Consider the following 17589-nt stretch of genomic DNA (forward strand, 5'->3'; position numbering starts at 1 on the left):
CTGCATCAAACTAAATAACCATTTTATAGCAAAGGATGTACAGCAGTAGGCACATGATCGTGGGACTCACTGGTTCTATCACATACCATTACCTCTTCTGCCCCCACCCCAATACTACTAGACTGATAAATCAATGGAGGAGGCTTGCAAAGAAGCAACTCAACCTTATATCTTGTTGAGGATGAAACACCATCCTCCAAGGGGCAATACACATACTAAAACAGTGACCACTGCATGGTACTGTATTCCTTGCAGGTAGCATGAGCCCAACAGCCCAGTCACCTCAGGTTCTTTGTGTCAAGGGACCAGCAGATTAAGAAAGGAGTTGCCAACCTGGCAGGAGTAATTTGCCATGATCATTAGAAGACAGTAGGCTGCTGTTACACAATGGGGATATCTCTTGGTACTCCCTTGCCTAATTTTGATGGTAAATGGACAATGGAGCAGTCACATCCTGAGAAAGGAATGGAGTCCAGGAACTCATCTGAGTAACTCAACTAGGAAGCAACTTAGATCAACAGAGGTGCTAGCTGAAGATGAAGGAAATCCAGAATAGGTGGTAGAGGAAGGACACTGCATTTGCCTTTTTGTTATAGTTGCAAATAATTATCACATACTTAGTGGCTCAAGAATTTGTGTTGACAAATTAAAGTTCTGGAGGTTAGAAGTCAAAAATCAGTCTCACTGGACTAAAGTCAAGGTGTCAGCAGGGCTGGTGCCCGCTGGAGGCTGTGAGGACATTTTATTTTTTTAATCTGTTCTAGCTTCTAGAGGCCACCTGCATTCCTTGGCTCATGGTCCCTTCCTCCATCTTCAAAGCACATCACTTTAACCTCTGCTTTTATCATTCCCACTCCTTCTTCTACCTTTGACCTTGTTTACCCTCTTATAAGGACTCTTGATTACATTGGGCCCACCCATATAATCCAGGATCATCTCCCAATCTCAAGATTATTAATTATATTTGAAAAGTTCCTTGCCCATGTAAGATTACATTCACAGGTTCTGGGGTTTAGGATAGGGACATATTTTGTGGGCCATTATTCAGCCTACCACAGAGATGATGTACACCAATTGCAGCCTTGATAAGAACTGGAGTAGTGGACACATGACTTGGGCACAAAGTATAAACATCTTTTTTATCCCGTGTTAATGTCCATGAGAGCATTCATCACAAAAGAGGCAATAAAACACAAAGTAGAGAGAATGGCTCAGCTACATATGACATCAAGCCTCTGTCATCAGTCACTCTAGTGTGATCCAGTAGGCACGTAAATGGAATAGCTATGGTGAGGGATAGAAGCTATGCATCATTCAACACTGCCCTCATGTGAAATCTGCCAGCAACAGAAGCTAATGCTGGGCCTGAAGAATGGCACCATCCCTCAGGGAAACCAGTAAATCACAGACATGTTAGATCCTCTTACTAACTTTCTTATTATAAATTACCTCAGAACAAGAGATCAATCAGCTTATCAGAGAAGCTGTTTCCACATAGGATAAACTTATTATACAAAGCATACCACTTAGAACAGTGCTGGGGTAGACTATAGTGGAAAAGATGATACATTGCCCAAATCCCTGCTCCAGGACCTAGGTACTCATTCTCTCAGCTGTTGGTTTGGAGCCGAGCCTGCCTATAGAAATTTTCTGTGGTCAAAGGGAATGGCCTCATTCAACATTTTGCTCCTCCCAGTGGACAACCTGCATTCAATGACTAGTCCTCATGGAGATATGAAGGCCTGGTCCCTTGTGGTAGGATGACTCTGAAGGGTCATCCCAGTTCCAGAGGTCCCTGTGAGATTAGTTGAGGCTGTTTTATTTATTCACAGCTGCATTACAGTGCAAAGTTTTCCTCTGCCCAATCCTGCTTCATCCACTCCCTAACAGGTATTGTTTCTCAGAGCACTCCCCTATAAATGTTCTGCATGGTAATCACCATTTCAGAGTCTGTTTTCCTGGGAACAGAGTTTATATAGATGACACTGAGAAGCATAGCAAACAACGTCCAAATAATAGTTTATTAATAAATGGCAATGAGATTTTTGTCTGAATGAAACAAGCCTCAATAAAAGTGGAAGGTGCAACTCAATGAAAAACATATGACAGGCATCTGTGTCTTGGTCATGAACACTAAGATTCAGTTTCCATGCTAAGAGAGTAATGAATTATCATAGAATTTTGAAAGGGGCCTTTCGAATGAGGCCATTGTGTATAGGATCGTGTCAGTGATATTGTTGAACATAAGGCAAATATGCTATGATTTCTAACTAGAAAAGTTAAGCAGCTGTCCATAAAGATAAATTACTTCACATTGCTCATAATTGCAGCAAATATAGTAATATATCAGGCATAGATACATCAGTTATGAACTTTGATATTACTGTGAGCCTCTTAAAGCTATGAATTTCTTATTACACAGCACTTTACTACAAAGAGATTTTCAACTTCAAAAATTTTATATATTCAAATTCTGTATATGGCATGAAGAAAAAATTCTCCAAAATGAGATTTCCTCCAAAAAGGGGGAAAACCTGAATAAACAGTTAACTGCTTCCTTTAACAAATATTCAAAAAGACAAAAAAAAAATTTTAACCTGTTTTAGTGGTATAATCGAGTCATTTAAAGTTTTTTGGCAAAGGATCAGCTGTGCAATTAGGGTTTTTCTGACTTGCATTCCAGAAAATACCCTGTTCTTTTGCAATATATGTGTGTATGTGTTTATGTTTGGGCTGGACATTGGGTCAGTACCTGTGCATATTAAAATGAGCAACTTCTAAGGGCCAGATCTACTTAATGTCAAACCCATCAAGCCAGATTTACAGAGTCATTCTTACAGTGACCTAGTCATTGTCAATTTTAAAGTAATTTAGCCTAAAGTGGTGGGGTGTCAAATTGGAGAAGTAGGACAATGAAAAAGCTACAAATTGTGCTGCTCCAGGCTTGTTTATCAGGATGGTTCACTCTCACTCAACCACAGACACTACACCTCCACTTCATCATTCATTAACCTTTTAAGTCACTCTTACCTATGCTAAAAGCAGTCTTCAGGGAATAGCCCACTGGCAAAAGGGAGGGAATACCTGAAATACAGCATTTGGTGGTGGGAAGAATGAATTTGGCATGGGAATGGAAACTTGAAAGAGAACAATGGAGATGTCCTAAGGCAGAGGATGTGATCATTTCTCCCTCCCTTCCTTTAGAGGCAGCATAGCATAGTGGTTAAGAACATGGACTGCCTCAGAATGCCCATGCTAAGGGCTCCACTCTGCTTTTACTAGCTCCACAATCTCAGGCAATCACTTATCTCTCTGTGCCTCTCTTTCCTAATTTTTAAAGTTAGAATATTGTTAATATCTGGCCCCTAGGATTGTTGCAAGTATTCAATGAGTTAATACATGGAAAGGATTTACAACAGTGCCTGGTGCGCAGTAAGTGCAGATAAATGTTAGCTATTATTTTTACTTCCCTTAAGGATACCATAACCCTAAAAGCCAGCTTTGGGTTTATAACCTACAGTGAGTTACAAATTCTCTTTCTTTTCTTTTCTTCCTTTCTCTTTCTTTCTTTCTTTCTTTCTTTCTTTCTTTCTTTCTTCTTTTTCTCTTTCTTTCTAATAGATATCTTTATTGCACTTCCAGTGTTCTTCATTTTTTTTGGATGGATAAAAGTGTCTGAATGTATTATATTCTTTATCTCTGAAGAATTTCTTTCATTTCTTGTTGAGTAGCTCTGTTGTCAATGAATTCCTTGTTTTTATTTGTCTGGAAACGTATTTATCTCTCACTTTCTTTTTAAACATTTTTTATAATTTCAACTTTTATTTTAGATTCAGAGTGTACATGAGCAGGTTTGTTACAAGGGTATATTTTATGACACTGAGGTTTGGGGGCATAAATGATCCTGTCACCCAGGTAGTGAGCATAGTGCACAATAGGAAGATTTTCATTCCTTCCCTCCTTCCCTCCTTCTTCGAGTCCCCAGTGTCTATTGTTCCCATCTTTATGTCTATGTGTACCAAATGCTTGGCTCCCACTTATAAGTGAAAAAAAAAGTGTGGTATTTAGTTTCTGTTTCTGCTTTAGTTCACTTAGGATAAATGGCCTCTAGCTGCATCCATGTTGCTGCAAAGGACATGACTTTGTTCTTTTTTATGGCTGTGTAGTATTCCACGGTGCATATGTACCATATTTTCTTTATCCAATCCACTGTTAATGACCACCTAGGTTGATTCCATGTCTTTGCTATTGTGAGTAGTGCTGCAATGAACATAAAAGTGCATATGTCTTTTTGGTAGAATAATTTATTTTCCTCTGAGTATATGCCCAGTAATGGAATTGCTGGGTCAAATGGTAGTTCTGAGTTCTTTGAGAAATCTTCACACTGGTTTCCACAGTGGCTAAACTAATTTACATTCCCACCAACTGGGTATAAGCTTTCCCTTTTCTCTGCATCTGCAGCCTCACCAACATCTGCTGTTTTTTGACTTTTTAACAAAAGTCATTCTAGCTGGTATGGGATAGTATTTCATTGTGATTTTGATTTGCATTTCTCTGATAATTGGTAAAGATGAGCACTTTTTCATGTTTGTTGGCTGCTTGTATGTCTTCTTTTGAAAAGGGTCTGTTCATGTCCTTTGCCCACTTTTTAATGGGACTAATTGTTTTTTGCATGTCAAATTGTTTAAGTTCTTTACTGATTCTGGATATCAGAACTTTGTCAGATGCATAGTTCACGAATATTTTCTCCCATTCTCTAGGTTATCTGTTTACTTTGTTGATAGTTTCTTTTGATGTGCAGAAAGAAGCTCATAGATTGGAAAAATCAGAATTATTAAAATGGCCATATTGCCCAAAGCAGTCTATAGATTCAACACAATTCCTATCAAATTATCAACATCATTTTTCACAGAATTAGAGGAAACTATTCTAAAATTCATATGGAACCAAAAAAAAAAGCCCGAATAGCCAAAGCAATCCTAAGCAAAAAGAACAAAGTTGGAGGCATCACATTACCTGACTTCAAACTATGTTATAAGGCTATAGTAACTAAAACAGCATGGTACTGCTACAGAAACAGAAGCTCTTTATCTTAATTAGGTCCCACTTGTCAATTTTTGTTTTTGTTGCAATTGCGGTTGAGGACTTAGTCATAAATTCTTTCCCAAGACCAATGCCCAGAATGGTGTTTCCTAGATTATCTTTGAGGATTCTTATAGTTTGAGATCTTACATTTAAATCTTTAATCCACCTTGAGTTAATCTTTGTATATGGTGATAGGTAGGAATTCAGTTTCATTCTTCTGCATATGGCTAGTCATTTATTGAATAGGGAGTCCTTTCCTCATTGCTCAGTTTTGTTGACTCTGTCAAAGATCAGATAGTTGTAGGTGTGCGGCTTTATTTCTGGGTTCTCCATTCTGTTCCATTGGTCTATGTGTCTGTTTTTATACCAGTACCATGTTGTCTTAGTTACTGTAGCCTTATAGTATAGTTTAAGTTCTGGTAATGTGATGCTTCCAGTTTTGTACATTTTGCTTAGGATTGCTTTGGGTATTTGGATTCTTTTTTGGTTATATATGAATTTTAGAATAGTTTTTTCTAACATTGTGAAAAATGATGTTGGTAGGTTTTTTGTTTGTTTGTTTGTTTGTTTGTTTTAAGACTGAGTCTCACTCTCTCACCCAGGCTGGAAGGCAGTGATGTGATCTCAACTCACTGTAACTTCTGCCTCCCAGTTTCAAGTGATTCTTGTGCCTCAGTCTCCTGAGTAGCTGGAACCACAGGCATGTGCCACCACACCCAGTTAATTTTTTGTATTTTTAGTAGAGACAGGGTTTCACCATGTTGGCCAGGCTGGTCTCAAACTGGCCTCAAGTGATCCACCTGCCTTGGCCCCCCAAAGTGCTGGAATTATAGGTGTGAGTCACTCGCACCCAGCTGATGTTGATAGTTTGATAGGAATTGTGTTGAATCTATAGATTGCTTTGGGCGGTATGGCTATTTTCATGATACCGATTCTTTCAATTCATGAGCATGGAATATTTCTCCATTTGTTTGTGTCACCTGTGATTTCTTTCAGTAGTGTTTTGTAGTTGTCCCTGCAGAGATCTTTTGGCTCCTTTGTTAGATGCATTCCTAGGTATTTTAGTTTCTTGCAGCTATTGTAAATGGGATTGTATTCTTGTTTTGGCTCTCATCTTGAATGTTACTAGTGTGTAGAAATGCTAATGCTTGTTGTACATTGAGCTTTGTATCCTAAAACTTTACTGAAGTTGTTTATCAGTTCTAGGACCCTTTTGGTGTGTCTGCAGTGTTTTATAGGTATAAATTATGATGTCAGGGAGGAGAGGTAATTGAATTTCTTCACAAACATTTTCTCGTGTGGTTGATATTTTTATACATTTATTCCACAACTACTTAATAATGTACGGCACAAGGACCACATAGTTATTACCCTCTTATAGTCATATTCTACATTGGCATCCATACTAATAATCCTGTATATTTTTATCCCTCTTTCCACTTTTAAAAGCATACACACACACACACACACACACACAATGTGTATATAATGATATATTATGCCATTTATTCTATCACTTCAAGAATCTCCAAAGGCAAGATGTCACCACCACTAACAACAAGTGAGCTCAGAACTGACAATATTGCTGGGATTCCTAGCAGAAGCAAATATAAACTACATTGAAGGTACCACACTCAATCCAGACCACTCAGTACTTACACAAATAAAATCTTATTTATGCTGAACTTAAAAATTTAATATTACAAAACACCCAAGAAAATAAGCCAATATGAGCACATGTCAACAGATTAAACACAGAGCAGATTAGATATTTAAAAATTTCAGGTAATGAAATTATTGACCTCAAATTATTAAATTATATGTTCAAAATCAGTCAATGTATAAAGAATAATTATTTTTCTTTTTAAAGACCAAATCACTTTTTTAAAAACCAGAAATTTTGTTTTTTAAAAAGAACCCTCTAGAAATTAAAACCTCAGTATATGGATGAAACAGTGGATGGATAGAGCTGAAGAAAAGACTTAATGGATTGGAAGATAGAGCTGAGAAAATAATATATCACAGAGTTGGAAAATATAATAGATCAAGAAATATGGAAGACAAAATAGGATAGAATATGACAGATATGAGGGTGATGATTTTGTCCTTTTTTTTTTGTACTATTATGTTCTCAATGCCTAGAATATTGCTAGAAGAAAGTATGTACTCAATACATATTTGTTGGATGCACAACTGAGTGAATAAATATGATTTCCAAAAGGAAAGATCAGATGTAAAAGTTAATATTTGAGAAAAAGTTTAAGAACTTTACAAAATTGAAAAAAGACATAAAACCCTCAAACTCACAAAACACAATAAGGATTGAGTAGGAATATACAAATAAAACCACATCTAGACATGTAATAGTGAAACCATAGAACACCAAAGGCGCAGGGAAAATATTAAATAGAGAGAAAAGTAGATTGAGTATAAAGAAATGGCAATTAAACTGACAACACATTTCATAACAGCAATAATAGAAACTACTGAGAAATGAAATGGCTGCCAAGCTAGAAATGCATATTCTGGTAATTATTCAAAATTAAGGGTAAAAATAAGGACTTTTTAAGAAAAACAAATATTTAGAGAGTTTATCATTAACGCACCTTCACTGAAGGGCTTTCTTTTCCCCAAAGATGGGGTCTTGCTATGTTGCCCAGGCTGAAGTACAGTGGCTACTCAGAGATGCAATTATAGCATGCTGTAGCCTCAAAGTCCTGTCTCAAATGATCCTCTTACTTCAGCATGCTGAGTAACTGGGACTACAGGGACATGTCACTGCACTTGCTAAAGATACGTTTAAAGTGTATAGTTCAGAAAACAAGAACTTGGGTTCTGGAAAACAAACAAAAGAAAGTCAATAAAAAAATAAAGGTGAAAAAAGAAACAGGGAAATATTAGGCACTTTAAGCAAGCATTGACTATATATTTTTTAAAAGCCTGTCATTTAAAAAGAATAGTTTCAAGGGTGTTACACAAGTAAATAAAAGTGCTGGTTAATAACATGTAAGATGGGCATTAAAGTATTCCAAGGTACTTCAAGGAATAGGAGGAGAATAGAGTTCCCGAATAACTTTAGACATAGTTACTGCAATTAATCAAATGTAAGATGGCATCAATGAGAAGATCTATGATTATTTCGTGTATCATAAACAAAGAGAAGAGACTGCCAGTTAAATTGTGAGGGGCATCATGCCTCCAAGAGAGTCCTATACAGGATATTAATTGAGCATACTAGACTCTCATTTCCTTGAAATTTCTTTCATCTATTCTAAGAGAACTGTCCATTTCTCCTGCCCTCAGTTGCATTACTTATTATAGTGTAATAGGTGATCTTTTACCAATATCTCAGTAACAAAAACTATAATCTTTTTTAGGTTCCATATAGTGCCCAGTTATTATTTTGCAAGAAAATGTGGAATTGCTGTCATTCCCCCAATGATTGGTTAACTAATATAAAACTTATATACCATGATGCTATCTCTGCACACCTTTCTGCATACACAATAAGTTTCTGTTTCAGTGCCACATTATAGTCTAGTAGTTTTGAAAACATTTTAAATGGATATTTAACTCAAAATTGGTAGGAACAATAAGGTATCCAATTCAGTTAGAATGGTAACAATATGAAGAACAATATGACCAGTTCCTGCACATGGAGGCCATGACAACTATGTATGACTACCGCCTGGCCAACAGCAATTGGAAGATTGTCATCAATTATAAAACATACATCTATTTCAGAGATTTTAATATGGGAAAATGTCTATCTTAGAATTGATGAAATAGCATCAGTATATTTGCTAAAATGTTAAAGACAACTATATTAAAATAATAGAAATAGAATACATAATCATCAATCCACTAGCCCCAAGAGTGGCAGAAAATAAAGTGATAAAAACTCAGTCAATTAAAAATTTTCAGAAAAAAGATAAAAATAAACATGATAAAGTCAGAAAATATAACACAAATAAAATGAAATACATCCAAATAGATAGCTTATCATAGTAAGTGTGAGTTGACTAAATTTACCAATTAAAAGACAGATATTTTCTATTTGGATTATTGAAAAAATCTACTTATATAACATTTACAAATTACATTTAAGTCACAATGACATAGAAAGGTAAAAGTAAAAAGATAGAGAAAAAATAGATAACTTCTACTCCAAAGAAAACAGGCAAAACTTATTAGGAATAAAAATGCTCAGTATATACTAATGAAAAGAAAAGTTTTCCAAGAAAGAAATAACAATCTCTAACTTCTGCATCATAATAAAAAAGCCCCTACATGAATAAAGGCAAGCTTGACAAAATTACAAGGAGAAATTGGCAAACTCAAAATTATAATGGAAAATGTAAAACATATCTGTTAGTAACTGACAGTCCAAACAAATGGAAACTTACTAAGGATATACAAAATTTGAACAATATCATTAACAAGAGTTCTTTAATCAACATATTTAATATATAATAATATAGATATTAAGATATCCAATAATTAGAGAATACACATTCCTTTCAAGAACATATTAAACATTTAAAGAGGCAGCATAGACCAGGCACGGTGGCTTATGCCTGTAATCCCAGCACTTTGAGAGACCGAGGAGGATGGATCGTGAGGTCAGGAGTTCCAGACAAGCCTGACCAACATGGTGAAATCCCATCTCTACTGAAAATACAAAAATTAGCCAGGTGTGGTGGTGGGCACCTGTAACCCGGCTACCAAGGAGGCTGAGGCAGGAGAATTGCTTCAACCCAGAAGGCGGAGGTTGAGTGCACCACTGCACTCGAAAGAGCAAGACTCTGACTCAAGGAAAAAAAAAAAAAAAAAAAAAAAAAAAAAAGAGGCAACATAGTTTGGTGGCTAAGAATAGTTTCTGAACTCACATTCTGGGCTTGATTTTTGTTTCTACTAGTTACTAGCTATACAACCTTGGTCAAGTTACATTATTAACCTTTTTATGCCTGTTTCCTCATCTATAAAATGGGAATACTATAAAACTAGTATACTTATCTCAAAAATCTACTGAAAGAAATAAATATATTAACATGTGGAAAGCTCTTAGAACAGTTTCTGCCACATAAGTATTAGCTATTATTATTTACACAGATTAGCCATAAACTCTGTGACAAAGCAAGTCTCAACTACTTCGAAATAACTAGTATCATGCAGTTCACATTCTCTGACTACATGCAGTCAAGATTTAACTTAACAACAAAAAGATTGTAAGAATTCTTGGGGAAATTAAAACTAACTTCTAAATTACTTGTGAGTCAGAGGAAGTCACAATAAAACTAAGAAAATATTTAGAATTTACAATAAAAACATATCTCAAAACTCGTAGAATGATGCTAAATGTTACTTAGCAAGAAATTTATGGTCTTACATGCTTATATTGGAAAATAAGAAAGTTAAAATAATCAATAACCTAATTATATGATTGAAGAGACTAAAAAAAAGAACAGCAGAATAAAGCCATAGAAAGTACAAAAAGTAAAGTAGTAAAGACTTAAAAAGAAATTAATGACATTTTGAAATGATCCTATACAGATGATCAATAAATCAAAACTTTGAAAAGTAGAAGACAAAGCTTTGAAAATATTGATAAGATATCAATGAATACAGATGCTGCCAAAAAAATAATAATTCAAACAATTTGATACTAATAAATTTGAAAACTCAGATAAAATATAAAATTGCTCAGAAAATATACTTTACCAAAAGTGACTGAAGCAACATTCCTAATTTTCCTCAAAGAGGTTGAATCAGTAGCTTAAAAATCTATTAAAATACACAAATTTATAGTGCCAGAGAGTTTTACAGTATTCTATGAAATCTTTGAGGATTAGGTCACAATATTACAAAACTCTTGCAGATAACAGAAAATGTGGAAACATTTCTGAACTCATTTTATGAAACTACTGTGTATAACTTGATATCAAAGCCAAGTAAAGACAGTGGAAAAAGGGCAATTAAAGTCCAATCTCATATACATAGTTCTAAAACTACTTTAAAAATAGCAAACCAAATTTTAAAATGTATTAAAATAAACAACAAATTTTATTTTGCTCCAGGAATGCAATAATGGTTCTATATTTGAAAAATCTATTACTGTAATTCACCACATTAACAGATTAAAGGGGAAAATAGGATTATCTCAAGAGGATAGAAAAATCAGTTGATAAAATTAAACAATTCTTAGATAAACAGGAATAAATGGAACCTCCTTAATCTGATAAAGAGCATTAACCAAAAGCCTGGAGCAAACATCTTGCTTACACTGAAAAGTCAGAAAACTCTCTTCAAATAAAAAGAGAGAAGGATAACTCATTCTAGTCAATCTAGTTCTGGAGAGCTAGTCAGGATGTGAGACAAAGAAATCAAATAACAGAATAAGGATTGGAAAGGAAGAAACAAAACCATAATTATTTTAAAGTGGTGACTTATGCATAAAAAAATCAAGGAAGGTGCTTCTTCCATTTAAAACATATTTTTTCTTGATTCTCTCCTCTCTCCCCATCCCATTCTTTCTAAATACCAGCCCATTTCTTTGATCTTTATGGGAAAATGCCCAGGGTTGTCACTGCTCATTTTCTTCCTTTCTTCTCTTCCCACCATCTTGAACTAACTCCAATCTGGCTTTCAGTCTGACCCATCCAGTGACAACTGCTCTTGTCGAGTCATAATGACCTTCAGGTGTCTGAACCTCAGGCAATTCTCAGTCTTGACCAATCAGTGACAAATCTCACTTGACTAATCAGTGGCATTTGACATCACTCTGTCCTTGGAACAGTTTATTCACCTGGCATTCAGGACACCATTATCTTCTGACTTTCTTTTTTTTTTTTTTTTTTTTACTGGATATTTCTTCTCAGTTTGTTTTCCTAGTCCTTCGTCATCTCCTTAACTTTTAAGTACTGGACTCACTCTCTGGACTTTTTACTTTCTGTCTGCACTCACTCCCTTGGTGATCTCGCTCAGTCTCAAGGCTGACAAGTTCCAAAATTATAATTGCCAGCCCAGACTTCTCTCCTGCTCCAGACTCATACATACAATACTTGCACATCTCTACTCAGAATTCTGACAGCTCAGACTTTACGCATGTAAAGTGAAACTTGTGATTCTTCCTACACTCCCTTCCCCTCACCCTCCCTCTCCAAATTCCTTCCTTCCTTTGTCGTCTTCATCTTACTTATTGACAGTTTTATTATGCTAGTTTTTCAGGCCAAAAATCTTCAGTTTGTTCTTTCTCTCTCTCTCTCTCTCCCCCGCCACCCCTCTCTCTCTTCATCACACGCACATACTTCAGCAAATCCTGTTGGTCCTATCTTCAAAATACATCTAGGATCATCTGAACACTTCTCACCATCACTATTGCTCTGTGATGGTCAGAATCTCTGCTGCTTCTTATCTGAATTATTTCAGTAGCCACTTAACTGGCCTTTCTGATTTCACTCTTGCCTTTCCACAGACTGTTCCCAAAACAGGAATAGAAAAATCAGACCATGTTACTTCTGCTCAGAACTCTCCAGTGGCTGCCCAAGACTCCAACAATCCAGCCTCCACTTCTCTCCTAACCTCATCTCCGTTTCCCCATTGTTCCCTTCACTACAGCCACACTGACCTCAGAAACTCCAGTCTACAACCCTAGGACCTTTGTACTTAATGGTTCCTCTGCCTGAAATGATTTTCTCCAGATACCCACAAGTATTGCTCTCTCATCTCCTTCAAGTTTTGCTTCAATGTCAGCTTTTGTCTCAGTATGGACTACCTTGTCCACCCTATTTAAAATTTCAAGCCTCCAATACCCTGTCACTGCCCTCTGCTTTAACTTTCTACATAGCACTTCCTTATCTTCTAATACACTACGTATCTTCCTTATTTGTTTATTTTCTGTCTTACTCGATTAAATGGATGATGTCAGAGGGCTTTTTTTTGTCTTTTTTGATGACTCTTATATCCTAACATCCAGCACAGTGTCTGAAACGTAGTAGACAGCTAATAAATATTTGTTGAATAAACTGGAAAATGTATATAGACAAATTATTAGGATTAGTAGGAGAATTGAGTTTGATGAACATAAGATCACTATACAAGAATCACTTATGTTGTAATCAACTGAAAATATAATTGGAAAATATAATTTTAAAAAAGAATGTTATTCATATTCTCAGAAAAAAATATAAAACACTTATACATTTAACAAAAGATGTATAATATTCTTAACATTCATAGGAAAAATATCATAAAACCTCTCTGAACAACATTTAAAAACATATAAAGGGATAGAAATACAGTGTCTATAAATATAAAGACAGTACATAATGATGTTAATTTTCTTCAAATTAATCTATAGATAAAATCACACCCAATTAAGATACTGATAGAATTATTCAGAAAACAGGAGAAGCTTAATATAAAATTATTAAAGAACAGAAACCAACAAAGCAATGTTAAAGAAGTTTGGGAATACTGTCCTACCAGATATCAAGACTTATTACAAGGTAAGAGATAAGTTGTGTATCAGAGTGAGATATGCAACCTGTGTAGGTGACAAAGGACTAATACAATAATATACAAAATACTCCAGTTTATAAAATAAGATTTTAAAACTACAAAAGAAAAAAGAAAAAAAAAACATAAACAGATACTTCACTGGAAGTAAAGTGGTAGGCACTTCCTTCAGAGGAAAACAAATGGCAAATAGCAAATAAGCATATGAAAAAGTGGTCAACCTCGGTAATAATGAGAGGAATGTATGTTTAAACAATTACATGCTGCTTCACTTAGATTAAAAAAAAAAACTTTTAAAATCTGATAAAAACAAGCACTGGTGAGGATATAAAACAACTGGAACTTTCAGACACTGATGTCGGGTGTGTAAAGTGGCACATCCACGTTGGAAAGCAATTTGTTGGTATAATCATAAAGTTGCAAAGACACAAAACCCTAAAACCTGTTGTTTCACTTTTAATTGTGTACTTCAGAAATACTTGGCAATTACAAGTATTTAGAACTTTAGAAATAATTGGCCAAAATTTCCAATTACAAGGATGTTTACTGTAGCACTGTTTAAATAATAAATGTAGACTAAAAAAAGAATGGACACATTGTAGCACATTTTTATAAGGGAATACTCTGCCTCAGCAAAAATAAATGAGTTGAAACTACATGCACCAATATAGACAAATCTCAAAAATGTAATTTGAGCCCTATGACAACATTTATATAAAGTTTAAAAATACGAAATATTATGCTATAATTCACTTTGGAACCATGGATATGTAGCAAAAACAAAAACAAAAAGCAAACATGCATAGCTAAATACCACAAGCAGGATATTGGTTACCTTGGGAAGCATGATGGAGGAGAATTAGATTAAAAACAGATATGCAGGGATTTTCAATTGTACCTAACATGTTAAAGTGGGTGATTCTGTGTGCCTGGTGTGTTTCATTGTTAAAAGAAAAATAAAGAGTACTGGAAGGTGGATGGATCAGTTGGGCACGAGGTGAACACCAAGGGAAAGGTGGGAGAAGTGGATGAGACAATCTCATTTGGAGTAGCCTGGGAGGAAAGCCAAGTTCGTACAAGTGATTATTAGGTAAAAGTGGTCTAGAAAGGACTCAAAATGAAAAGACAAAACTTAAAGGTATGTTTGGGAACTTGGAGAGGATATTGAGTTGAGGAGTCACATTTTCAAAGTGAAACATAAGGGCAAAGTATTTCATAGCAGTATTTTGTAGTAACTGGTAGAAAAAGAGGACATGGACTGGAGAGTGAAATCTAGTAAGGTTTAATTATTTTGTGAGTGGCTCTGGGGGAAGGATTGGAGGCTTGTTTGCCACATTTTTGGATTCCACAGAGCTGAAAGTGATAAGTAATATATTTGACAGAATCATGATGTTTAAAAGGCATATTCTGGAATGAGGGCTTAAAGACAATAATTTTTTTTGCATTGTTTAAAATGTGGCAGAATACACTTTAAAAAATTTAAACTTCTGTAATTACAAGTCTTGATTCAACCAGAATGCCTTAGCACATCACAAGATAAATGTGGACAACTGATTTTTTAAAAACACAGAATATTTGACTAGTATTAATAGTTGTTCTAAGCAGTTGGTCTGAGCATTGGGCAACGATAAGTTACAATAATAAATTAGGACTATTCCAAAGGCGGGTAACCAGAATGTTAAGAGTGTAGGCAATACTTGGGAGCTTCAATGAAGCCTTCTCCAACAAGGTAGAAACAAGATTGTCCTTTGAGGATTAAACCAATAAAGTCCACTCGTATGACTGGGATTAGCCAGTACAGGCCTAAACCAAGACATTACTTTTTCATAGGTGACTTTGCAAGTGAGTTAGATGTAATCTCAGGGAGGAAGAGCTGGAATGTGATTGCAATGGAGGAGGAAGAAATCTAATCAATAAAAGTATTTCTTATCCAAAGAAAGACTGAGTAAACAGACTTGAGGAGAACAGCATGAAACAGACAAGAATTCTGATCTGTATGAGTTATAATTTTCATTGTAAATCAATACATCGTGTTCTAATTTATATTTCCAAGTCTTGTGTTTGGATAGCATGATTTGGATAGCATTTCTCAGGTACCAACAAAATTGAGTTTTCCAGATCTGACAATTGAGGGCTACAACATGAGGTGGTGTAACCTTTCCCTGACACAGGCTCCTTCTTTTTCATGGAAAAACCCAAAAACACTAAGATGTTTAGCTGGGAGGAGATAAGCCAGAGGTGAAGCCTGGTGCTTATCTTCAAAAGGTTTAAAGTTTTTCTTGTAGAAATGGAGGGTAGACTCTTTTGATTGTTGGGGGCAGAGACCAGAACAGAGACAACAGTTAGAAAGTACAAAGTAAGATTTCATCTGGCTAAGCAGAGGAACATGTTAACCATTTGAACTCCCAACAATGAAACAGCTATCTCTTTGTCAGGTTCTTTGATCATAAGCAACAGAAAAAGTCTGAATAAGTACAGCAAATAATAATAATAATAGCAATAATAATAAGATAAGAGGTGGCCCACATATTTGAAGGAGAAAGTGAAGGACCAGGCCTTAAAAGGAGCAGTGATCAAGGCAGCTACAATGATGGAGGGGGAGGAAGTAAAGTATTGTTTCTTTAGGGCACCGTCCTCATGATAAATCACCCTCTGCTGATATCTTTCTTAAAATTACTGGGGAAAAACTTCTGATTTTCAAGCTTGGGCCATGTGTCTCACCTCTTCTCTCCCCCACCCCTGATAGGGAAGGGTAGCGGGCACTCATGGTAGGTAACCTTGATGGAGACGCCATCAAGGCTTCATGCAACGGAAAGGGACAATTTACCAAAGGGAACTGAGGAGCAGGTAACAATATTAGAAACCCAGCATATTCTCATCACTGCAAGTGCAGGAGAAGCCACCTATTTTTCAGCAATCTTCTGTGCTGGAAGTTGGAAAAGGCAATTTAGAAGATCCCTTCCTGTTCTACATTTCTGAAGAGAAACTGAGAAGTGGAATTGATTACTGAGATCCAAGGTCATTAGGAAAGGCCTAGAGAGGAATAGCTGGGGCTGGATCTGAGAGAAGGATGGGACACAGCTAACAGGGAAGTAAGCCATAGAGCAGGCATGGTGGTTCCATGTGCTAATTAGAAAAGGAAGATAAGGAGCTGCTGGCATTGGTAACATCAAACTTGATATATATAAATTAGAAGCTACCATTTTTCTTCTGCTCCATGAAGGGGTTACAGATATAAAAATGGAAGAAGTCAGATGTGGTAAAAGTTAGTAGATGAAGAAGACACAACAACTCCTGGCTCTCCAGAACTCCTGATAGAGTGAGATGCTATTTGGACAGCTTAAGGAATGGACGATGATCCTAATGACAAGGGACCTGCCAGCCTTAATAGTTAACCAGTGGAGCTATATAATAGAACTGAGTCACCAGTCCTAAAATTCTGAATTTGATGTCTGTGAAACAAGCAATTATGGAAACAAAAGAAATAATGATGGAAACAAAACAAATAACTGGCCACTAGTGACCTCTAGTGGAAGTAGGCTTTAGGGAACCTATGTGATCTTTGATTTCTGTTTTGTTTTGCTTTCCTATTAAGAAGATGAAAACCCAGTATAATTTTCAGCCAATTTATTTGCAGAGGACTGTGAAAAAACGGGCTTCTGAAAACAGGACAAAAATCTTACCCAGAAAATGAAAATGTACCAGGAATATGTTGTGCTTTGAGTCAAACTAAGTTGATTAATGTTCTGGAAAAGATGTGGATGAGTAATTGCCATCAAAGACGTTACCTGAGAAAAAGAAGAGTTTTTTGAGCAGTGACTTCATTGGTCACTGGGGGGGAGTTTGGGATGTTAATGGCAGCCAGCAAGAGAAAATAGGCTTGAAGAGGAGGCTGCATAGGTTGCCAGTATACCTTTCAAATATATCTTCTTTGTAACATGGAAGAGCGCTGTTGTTTCTGAAATACACACACATTTGCCAGTTCAG

General features: G+C 35.8%; 1 protein-coding gene across 6 annotated transcripts in view; it reads right to left on the minus strand.

The window, feature by feature from the left end:
- Positions 1-17589, minus strand: part of VEPH1 (ventricular zone expressed PH domain containing 1) — a 247970-nt gene that overhangs the window by 220714 nt on the left and 9667 nt on the right. The gene's annotated exons all lie outside the window — the stretch shown is intronic.

This window comes from Macaca thibetana, chromosome 2, assembly GCF_024542745.1.
Source record: "Macaca thibetana thibetana isolate TM-01 chromosome 2, ASM2454274v1, whole genome shotgun sequence".
NCBI lineage: Eukaryota > Metazoa > Chordata > Mammalia > Primates > Cercopithecidae > Macaca > Macaca thibetana.